The sequence below is a fragment of the Miscanthus floridulus genome, chromosome 9 (genome assembly GCF_019320115.1).
Source record: "Miscanthus floridulus cultivar M001 chromosome 9, ASM1932011v1, whole genome shotgun sequence".
NCBI lineage: Eukaryota > Viridiplantae > Streptophyta > Magnoliopsida > Poales > Poaceae > Miscanthus > Miscanthus floridulus.
This window is the reverse complement of record NC_089588.1, coordinates 135,967,591-135,977,303: the sequence shown is the minus strand read 5'-3', so window position 1 is coordinate 135,977,303 and position 9,713 is coordinate 135,967,591. Positions and strand designations below refer to the sequence as shown.

The window sequence follows — 9,713 nt, the reverse complement described above, 5'->3', positions numbered from 1 at the left end:
GTAATATCAAAAGACAATGCTTAATTACAAAGCGTATTAATACAAATAATATAACCTTAGATAGTAGACAGCGGAAAGACACTCCGTTCTTCAGGCGAAAGCTCCAAATCCATAGGGACAACTAACTGGTTGATCATAAGGCTAACTCCATCATACTCTAGCAATCTGGTACCCATCCGAGATTTTTCCAAAGAATTTAAAAGTAAAGCAAGTATAAGTACATGTCGTACTCAGCAATATAACATGGAGTTCATGAGGCTAAAAAGGTTGACACTAGTTACTGCGATTAGCTTTTAGTAAGTCATGATTTTAGCAATTGAGTAGCAACAAGTTTATCACAAGCCCACATAAACACATGATCAGGTAAACATGAATAATGAATAGTATAAACAATTTACCATTAATGATCATCTATTCCGTAAGAGTTCCAAGGCCGCTCGTGACCATGAGCACGACTAATATACCAATTTTAGACTCTGCAAAGGTTGTACACTTTCACCATGAGCCATGATTTACCCTTTCGCCTGAGGCAACCAACCTCTTGACTATGCTCTATCCCCCTTGTTCCTTGTAACAAAGTACTAGAAAATCCTTAGTAGTAGTCAAGGTGGACACATGCAGTATGAATTAAATAAAATTAATGGTGAATAGGATAAAAAGGATGATCCCATGCTACACTTGTCTTAAACTTAGATTCTTCTTCTAGTCCAAAGCTTCAAAGGAACTCCTTCTTAATCACCATGTAAAGCTCACCGACTGGATAATATCATAAAAGCACCACACAAGTATCCGAACAGACATGCATAACAGACAAATATGACTAAATTAGAATAGTACACCAATCAATAAAAAGGTTTGAAAACTAATCTACGCATTGCTACGAGCACAAAAAGCCCGCTAATCGGAGCTACGGTGCAAAAGAAACGGCTATCCTAAAATTTATTTTTGGGAGATAAAGAAAACTACTAGCTACATTCATTTTAACTATATATAAAAACATATATAAGATATTTCAGAGAAATATCCAAATTGAGTTAAGTTTATATTTGAATTTGAAAAACAATATATTCTAATCATATTTTATTTATAAAAGATCGAAGTGGAAAAACTAAGTTGCTTTTAATTGGAAAACCAATTGCATATAGATTGATCAATTTATCATTTTATTTGAAAGCACAAAATCAGGATAAATAATGTTACTAATACGTAGATTACGTCGTTATGAATCTAACACAACTTGAACGGGCTAAAAAGGAGTTAAAATGTAGAAGTTATGGCCTAAAGAAGGTAGAGGCAAAACTATAAATAGTTGGAACTTAATTCGAATTAAAATATATAAAATTTGATTTTTAAATCTGGATCGAGGATGGCGGGCAAAAAATTGAAGAAAGACAGGGGCTCTTATACAAAAATGCCATGACGAACGGGTATTGTGCGATCTCGCCCGCTGGATCTAAGACGTACGGCCAAGATTAGAAGGGGCAGGAGAGGGCGTTGCCAGCATCGAGCTGGGCAGCGACGCCATGACCGGAATAGGCCCGACCTCGTCGAAGTTCATCGATACGGTGACTCCGCGCATCATTGGTCCAAATAAAAGCATGGGGAGGGAGAGAGAGGAGTACGGCGAACTCGAAGCGGGGATCGAAAACGGCCGCGAACAAGCGGAGGCGGTGCCGAGCTCGATTTGGTGGCTCGGGTCATCGGTGTTGCTCTGGCGAGCGTGTTTACGCAAGTGGAAGGGAGGGAGAGAGCAAGGGAGGTACCGGTGTACTCCTTACCAACTTGCGAAGCTCAGAGATCGCCTCAAAGCGACGGCGAGGCTGCGGAACGGCAAAGCGAGCTCGGTGGCGGCGTGTTAGGGTTTCACGGTTGCTGGCTCGATGCGAGGCGGCGGTGCTAGGGTTAGGGGATGGGGCGATGCGGCGCATGGGCTCGACTTATATAGGGGCCTCGGCATGGGTGGTACGCCATCCGGTGAAGACGGCTCGGAGGCGGACTCCTGGCAGTAGAGTTCGGCTTTGCCATGGCTCAAGGTAGGGGATGACCCTGACCTGTGGGTCCCGGGTGGCAGTGAAACAGAGAGAGGATAGGGGAGCAAAAGCTTGGGCTTCGGCCTGGTTGGGCCAGCCTGTTGGGCCGCGCGAGGCGAGGGTGCTCTGGGAATGCGGAATGGGAGAGAGGAGAGGAGTGAGGACTGGGCCAGCTGGGCCTTCAGGCCAGAAGGGCAGGAGGGAGGTTTTTCTTCTTTTTTATTTTCTATTCTTTTATTTCAAAGCACTTTCAAATCATTTCAAAAGCAATTTGAATTCATTTTGGATTTAGATCAAAACCACGCATCACAATAAAACACATTAACCAACATGAATGCATCAATAAGGTTGCTAACCCTATGATGGAATTTTAATTGAATGAAAAATTATTATTTCCCTATGTTTCATGAGCATAAAAATACATAATTAAATCATTTTTAACCTTATTTCAAAAGGAGCAAATTTTAGAGTGTTACAGTGAATCCACGGTAGGGGTGCCTTCGTAAAGTACATTCCCACAGTTTTAGCTAGAGGACTCGATTTGGGGTTCATGATTTACCTGGATGGTCCTGAACCAGCCACTGGCTATGGTAGAATAGCTCATGTATTAACCCCTTTTGCAAATTCAAAACTGACCACAGCTGCAAAAGTCATATATTTTTTGTGTTGATGCTATGAATCAAGTAAACGCCATTTTTTCTTATATTAGGCATCAAAGCTTTTGTGGTTTCGAGATGAAAATCTCCCCTAATGCGGCAAAGCTATTTGGCTCCAAAATGATTTAAAAAAAATCCTAGAGAACTCATTTAAAGTAATGGTTTGGAAGTATTATCTTGTCAACTATAGTCCCACGATATGTGCTACGTCAAATCCAAAGTTCTTCACAATGATATGCTAAAATATATGGTTTGAAATTTCAATTAACGTAAGCAAAGATTCAAATAACAGGGCCTTTCCTTTCCATCACTATTGTCTCAAAGTGAGGAACTCAACCATATGTTCTAAGCACTTGAGAACCAGATGCAGAGCACTAGTGTTGGCGCTATTTACAGCGATAGTTTTGTATCACTCTTGGTGATTATTTCATCTTTATGAGAAGGTTTATGCCACTTGGTGCTGATACGAACCCAACAATGCAACATCGTGTTTTCTGGTTCATATTGCTAGATTGTAGAGAAGTAGACTTAGTTGAGCACTTTTATAAGAAGCACAGAAGCAAAGTCCATCTAACCAAGATTAGGCCTCGAAGGACATGAGGGCATGTGAGATCTGTAGGAGCATGCATTGGACATGCACTTTGTAAACTAATATGATGAGGAAAAATATATAAGGTAATTGATAAACATATGATACCCAAAAAAGTATTACAGAGTATGACATCTGAATAATATCAGAAAATGCACAGAGAGAGACTATGTGCACAAAGTGTTGGTGTCTAATGACTGGCAACACGTTACAGGGGTTACCCGGAACGATGTTAGGTGGGCTTCGACGTATGCTCAACTAGATGGTGAACGCAAAGACATCGATTTATACTGGTTCAGGCCGCTGAATAGCGTAATACCCTACGTCCAGTTAGGCGTGTTGCCTTGCATTGGATTGTTTTGTATGATGATGTTACAAGGGGATGCCCCTACCTCTCTTTATATAGTCCAGAGAGAAGGTGCATTGATCTAGTCCTAGTCGGTTACAACAGAAGAGTCCTAATTATATTATAGAGACTAGCTTTCCTATAATCCGACTAGGTCAGTCCTTGTAGCCTTGGAGAACACGCCACCTTGTTCCGCGCCATCTAGCCAAACCTTGGGCCAGCCCATCTCCTAGCCGGGTAGTCGGCCCTATGGAAAACCCTTAGGATCTTGGTCTGTCACAAAGGTAAGCAAATTTGATTTGTTGTAGGTACAAAACATGAACTTCTAATTCTTATACTTTTAATAAAACTTCTAGCATACGTAGGAGCATGCATTGATGGACAAGCACCGCGTAAATCAATATTTCCATTCTCTCAACACTGTGATTCTAAAAACATTTCTTTTATTGCAATGATTTCAGTGTAAACATCCTGTATTGCCGGACGATCTTTCGGTGAGTCCACAGAACACATTAGGCCCAGTTGTGCCATCCTTTTGATACAGTTTTGAATACCATTGAGTGTTTGATTCTCAATTTCATTGTCATGACTTGCTGCATCATGAAACGAATGAGACTGCTGTCCAAAATCTCACAAATATTGTGTGGAAATGCATGCTCCACAAAATTGTGAAGGTTAAGGCCATCTTTAAACATGTCATTTGTTGGATGCTTTCCTGTAATCATTTCTAATAGAATAACTCCATAGCTATAAATGTCACCTGCTGTTGAAATTTCACAGCCCATTCCATATTCTGCATAAATAATGTAATACAAAAAAATCAAATTATTGTAGCATACGAAATTATCTTAAGGAATGGTATTGCATGAAAACCCTATTATTTTCAAAATATCTGAGAACGCGTGATAAATTAATTACTTCCACTAAGGCTGACCAAGGGACATATATCAAAATCATATGAATAAATTCTTACCTGGTGCAATGTATCCAACTGAACCTCTTGGTCCAATAATATTTCTTGAACTATTAAGGTTCACTGAAGAATGGTCGTGCAAAAACTTTGCTAATCCAAAGTCGCTAACGTGAGCAACCATATCATCATCCAAAAGAACATTGCTTGGCTTCAAATCACAATGAACTAGAGGAGGCGTGCACCAATTGTGGAGATAGTCCAAGGCTGCAGCTATATCTATGGCTATCATTATCCTTGAACCTAGATCTAATAGCATTCTCTTTGTTTCTGACAGCCCATTTGAATGCAGCCATATTTCGAGGTTACCATTTCCCATATACTCAAGAATGAGGGCTTTGAACTCATTTCCCATTTGGTCCGAGCCTGAGCACAAACTAATCACCCGTATAAGATTTCTGTGCCGAGTGCTTCGTAACACCTCACATTCAGTAAAGAAGTTTTTTGGTGCCCCAAGTTGGTCAAGTTTGAACACCTTAACTGCAACAGGGTGTGCCAAAAACTTGAATATACCTTATAGACAAATCCAAATCTCCCAGCTCCAACAAGGTTGTCTGAAGAGAATTCGTTTGTTGCCTTAGCTATGTCAGAATATGAAAACTTCTTCAAACCCTCGAGTGACTTTTGAACAAGCTTCTTCTTACGAAATCTCTTCTTCAAAAGAATGATTGCAGCGAAAGCAGCTAAGATGGTCACAGCACTGACAAGTGGAACTGCTATCAATATAATGTAGGAAGTCCTCTTTCTATTCGATATTGTTGACATGCAATGTGGTAACTGTAGGATTGGGTCTCTTGTGCATAGCATCTTGTTCCCTTCTAAGAAAACCCTGCTTGAGTTGCTAAATGGACCACCTGTAGGTACAACTCCATCGAGGTTGTTGAATGATAAATTAAGAAGCTGCAAACTGCTAAACGTCTCAAGAAAGTTTGGGATTTCACCAGATAAGTTGTTTTGAGATAGATCCATCTTGGTGATGCCCCTTAAGCTTGAAAAGGATAGGGGGATGCTCCCATAAAAAAAATTCACCTCTAAGTGAATGGATTCCAATAGAATGCAGTCACCAAGTGTGTGAGGAATCACTCCAGATAAATGGTTGTTGGAAATATCAAGGAAGCCAAGATTAATCAGTCTACCAATGTTAGATGATATGGATCCAGTGAGTTTATTATATGACAAGTCCAGGCCTTTAGAAAGAGAAGAAATGGATAGGATTTCAGGTGGGATGCTTCCTTGGAGAACATTATGTGACAAGTTCAGCATCACTAAATTCTTGCAACCTTTAATGCCTGGAGGTATTGAACCACTCAAGTTGTTCTCCTGGAGATAAAGCTCACTTAAGCTTTCAAGATTTCCAATTGATTCCGGGATTCTACCAGAAAGTATATTGTTTGCCAAGCTGAAGACAAACAACCTACCTAGATTTCCAAGCGTCTCAGGAATTCTTCCAGAGAATCTGTTTCCTTCCAGTTGAAGAACAGTGAGATTTCCAAGGTTTCCTATCTCAGAAGGTATGCTTCCACTAAAATTATTTTCTGTTAGAAACAATTGTTGTAAGTTAGATGAAAGATTCCCAATGGAATTCGGTACTGATCCTTGAAGATTGTTATTGTCTAAATATATCATCTGCAGCATGTTCGAGCTTGTTGTTGAAGACAAGGAACTCCAATCTACTGTCTCAAGATTGTTTGCACCAAGGTCTAACTGAGTCAAGCTGGGCAATGACCAATACGAAGGAACGACTCCAGTGAATGCATTATCACGGAGTTCCAAAGCTTGGAGGTTGGAAGCATGAACCAGAGACACTGGGAGTGGGCCACCAAAATGGTTTCCTTCCATGACCAATGTTTGGATGTTTGGAAGAGTGTAGCCAATGTCACTTGGAATTGTTCCGATAAGTTCATTTTCACCAAGACCAAGATAAGTGAGTGACGTGCTATTAAAAAAAATTCGTGGAACCCGGCCTGACAAGTTGTTATAAGCCAAGTCTAGTACCTCCAATCTTGGAATTCTAGCTAAATGTTCAGGGATGCTTCCTTGCAAATTATTTTCAGCCAGAAGGAGGATGATAAGGGAGGACATGTTTCCAAGTGTGGCGGGTATAACTCCTGAGAAGTTGTTTCTTGTTAAGCTAATATACTGCAGAGGTGAATACATCAAGGATGATGATGGGATGGGCCCAGAAAAACCATTATCTGACAGGTCTATGTGAAGAAGAGATGTGCTGTTGAAGAGAGTAGAAGGGATGTTTCCAGTGAGCTTGTTACTCATGAGGTCAAGGTAGTAGAGTGTTGAGCAATTTGCCAACATAGGTGGAATGCCACCAGTTAGGCTATTGTTCCGCACAACCACCATGGAGAGTGCTGAACTACTTCCCAAGAACTCAGGAATACTACCATACAGATTGTTACTGGGGAGAAACAGAAATTGGAGTCTAGGAAGCAAACCAATGCCAGAAGGAATGCTTCCACCAAGTTTGTTATTGCTAAGAATAATTTCTTGAAGAAACTGCAAGTTAGCAAGAGTTTGGGGAATCTCACCTTCGATTGAGTTGTTCCTTAGCCTGATAACCTGGAGGCGGGTACAGAAAGATATGGAAGCTGGAATCACCCCGGTGATGGAGTTCATGCTTAGGTCGAGGATACTCAGACGTGTTAGATTGCCAATCTCTGGAGGTATGCAGCCATTGATTTGGTTGTAAGATATGTCGATCCTATGTATGAAACGAAGGTGAGCAATGGATGGAGATAAGCTTCCGGTGATGTTCAGGGCTGAAAGGTTTAGAGATACGACGCGAGGTGCATTCCGGGTGCTGCAGAACACCCCTCGCCAATCGCAGAATGAGAGTGAGTCATCTCTCCACGAGTCCAAGGCTCCAGCTGGATCAGAGAGCTGTGACCTTAGGCCCAAAAGGGCTTGTCGGTCAGTTTCAGATGCGTTATGGATTGTGGATGTGGCTACGGAACATGCACATGCAAACAAGATGACCATTGCTACAAGCAGAAGCAAGGGCTTGTTTGTGGCTCCTACAATAGCCATTTTGCTAGTGGACGCTTCAATGCTATGGGTGCGATGATTCTTGATTGTGCTGCGCCATATACTTGCACTTTATATAGAGCCCTGAGTGGTACGAGCAGGTGAGAAAGAGAACCAACTTTTGACGGTGAGTGGCAGGGAAAACAAAGCAAGATATTAACAGTGCTTTTGAAAGTCCTTTTACCAGAGCAATAGAGAAAGGCAACGTATCAGGTATAAACCAACCGACCTGAGCAAACTTGGAAACTACCAATTAGGACCACTAGATGCTGATCCAATGGATGGGGTGAGAGGTGGGATTTTTTTGCGCTTAAGCCCCCCACCCGCCGACCTTTTTTTTTGCGCTTAAGCCCCCTCACCCTATCCATTGCATCAACATATAGTGGTCTTGATTGTTAGTTTCCAAGTTTGCACATGTTGGTTGATTTGCACCTGATATGTTGCCTAGAGAAAATGAGTAGTGGTGCTGAAACTGATGCGCAGATTATATGGATTTAGATGCACATATTTCCTTCCTCAATATTTTTTTTGAGATTACAAAGTATAGCGCAGACACACACAACGCAAGCACACCCATCACTATGAACACACGTACGCACACAAATCATACCCCTATGAACACCTTCTAAGGCTAAGCCGGCAAATCCTCGAAATTGACAAAGTCATTATAGGTGCCTCGCTGTCAATGCAAATGTCGTCGATCACACTCAAAGCACAAAAGCTGTTAAATTCTAAAATATTAGCTTCCACAGGGAGTCGAGCACCATTTTGTTATAAAAAATCAAGTAGTTAAAATATTTTCTTGTGGTTGATACTATGGCTACCAATATAAAGCGTCAGCGTGACTTTGTTAAGTGGCATTTTCTTGACCCACCTTTTCTCTTTCGTGCCTGGCTATAAATATAATCTTGACTATTATACTTAATGAGCATGAGAGAGCTGGCAACCAATAAAAGTTGCGCACCAAGAAAAAGTGCTTGACTACTGTATTTGGCCTCATGACTTATAAAGTAGTCCGTTGTGGAAAGTATAATTCCTACTAGTGCAAGGTAAAAAGTTTATGAACATGGACAGTAGAAAACGTGTATTTCTAGTAACAGGTTCAGTTTGGTCATTGATCCATACAAGGTGGGGCCTATGGTTGCTAGACCAGTTGGTCAAGCCTCCGGATGGTGTCCCATGACCAGAGTTTGAATCCTTGGATAGACGAATTTTCTGGTTGGCAGTGCGGAAAAAAAAAACCCCTCACCTGTCCCGCGTTCACAAAGCACAGGGACTGACCTTCTCGCCGGGTAACAAGCCCATGTGTGCGGACGGGGCATGGGATTCGGGGGTTTTCATTTACTGGGTAAGAAGTCCTCTGCCTTAAGCTAAAATAGCTCACGGGTATCTACCCCTCGCAGCCCGTTTTTTTATCATACAAGGTGGGCCGTATCTCCTTGGTCACTGTTGAGTCATTGGCTTGTGAGTGATCCAACTATATGGATTTATATATATTCATAAGGGCTCCTTTGGATGACAGGGGGGCAAATGCACGTGAATTTCAACACCCAAGGAGATTTTGACCCTGCACATGACATCCCCTCCCACTCCGGTGACAGTAACCCGCGGAGGCCAAATTTCCCGCGGTGCAATCTATGCACGGGAGCGAGATCATGGGAGCGGAAAGTCGTGCTGCTCCGGAGCAGAGCAGAGCAGCAGCATGTAGGCGACGCCGGCGGCCACCCTGTTGGCAGCTCTGAGTGCGAGCATGTACACGGCCACCGCGAACCTGCGTGAGCCACCACGCGCGGCCCACTGCACTTGCGCCGCGCCGCCCGAGCTCCGGCGCGGACACGGCAACAGCTACTACAAGAGATGTTAGGGTTTATGTCATTTTGTTATTGTCATAATATCTGCAATTTATATCATAAGTTAACATTTATGACACCAGATTGACGAAAAAGCTTGCGTGAAAAACCATGCGCCTTAAACTATGTTTTATGTCTTTTAGATGTCCGTGTCATAAATCTATGACTATGGTTTTGATGTCACAAAGGTTTATGACTTTTGTTTCTACGTCATAGGTTCTTGGATCTTGCCACAT

General features: G+C 42.0%; 1 pseudogene; it reads right to left on the bottom strand.

The window, feature by feature from the left end:
• Window positions 1-3,420: 3,420 nt before the first annotated feature.
• On the bottom strand, window positions 3,421-7,657 carry LOC136483029 (probable LRR receptor-like serine/threonine-protein kinase At3g47570; annotated as a pseudogene).
• Window positions 7,658-9,713: the final 2,056 nt, after the last annotated feature.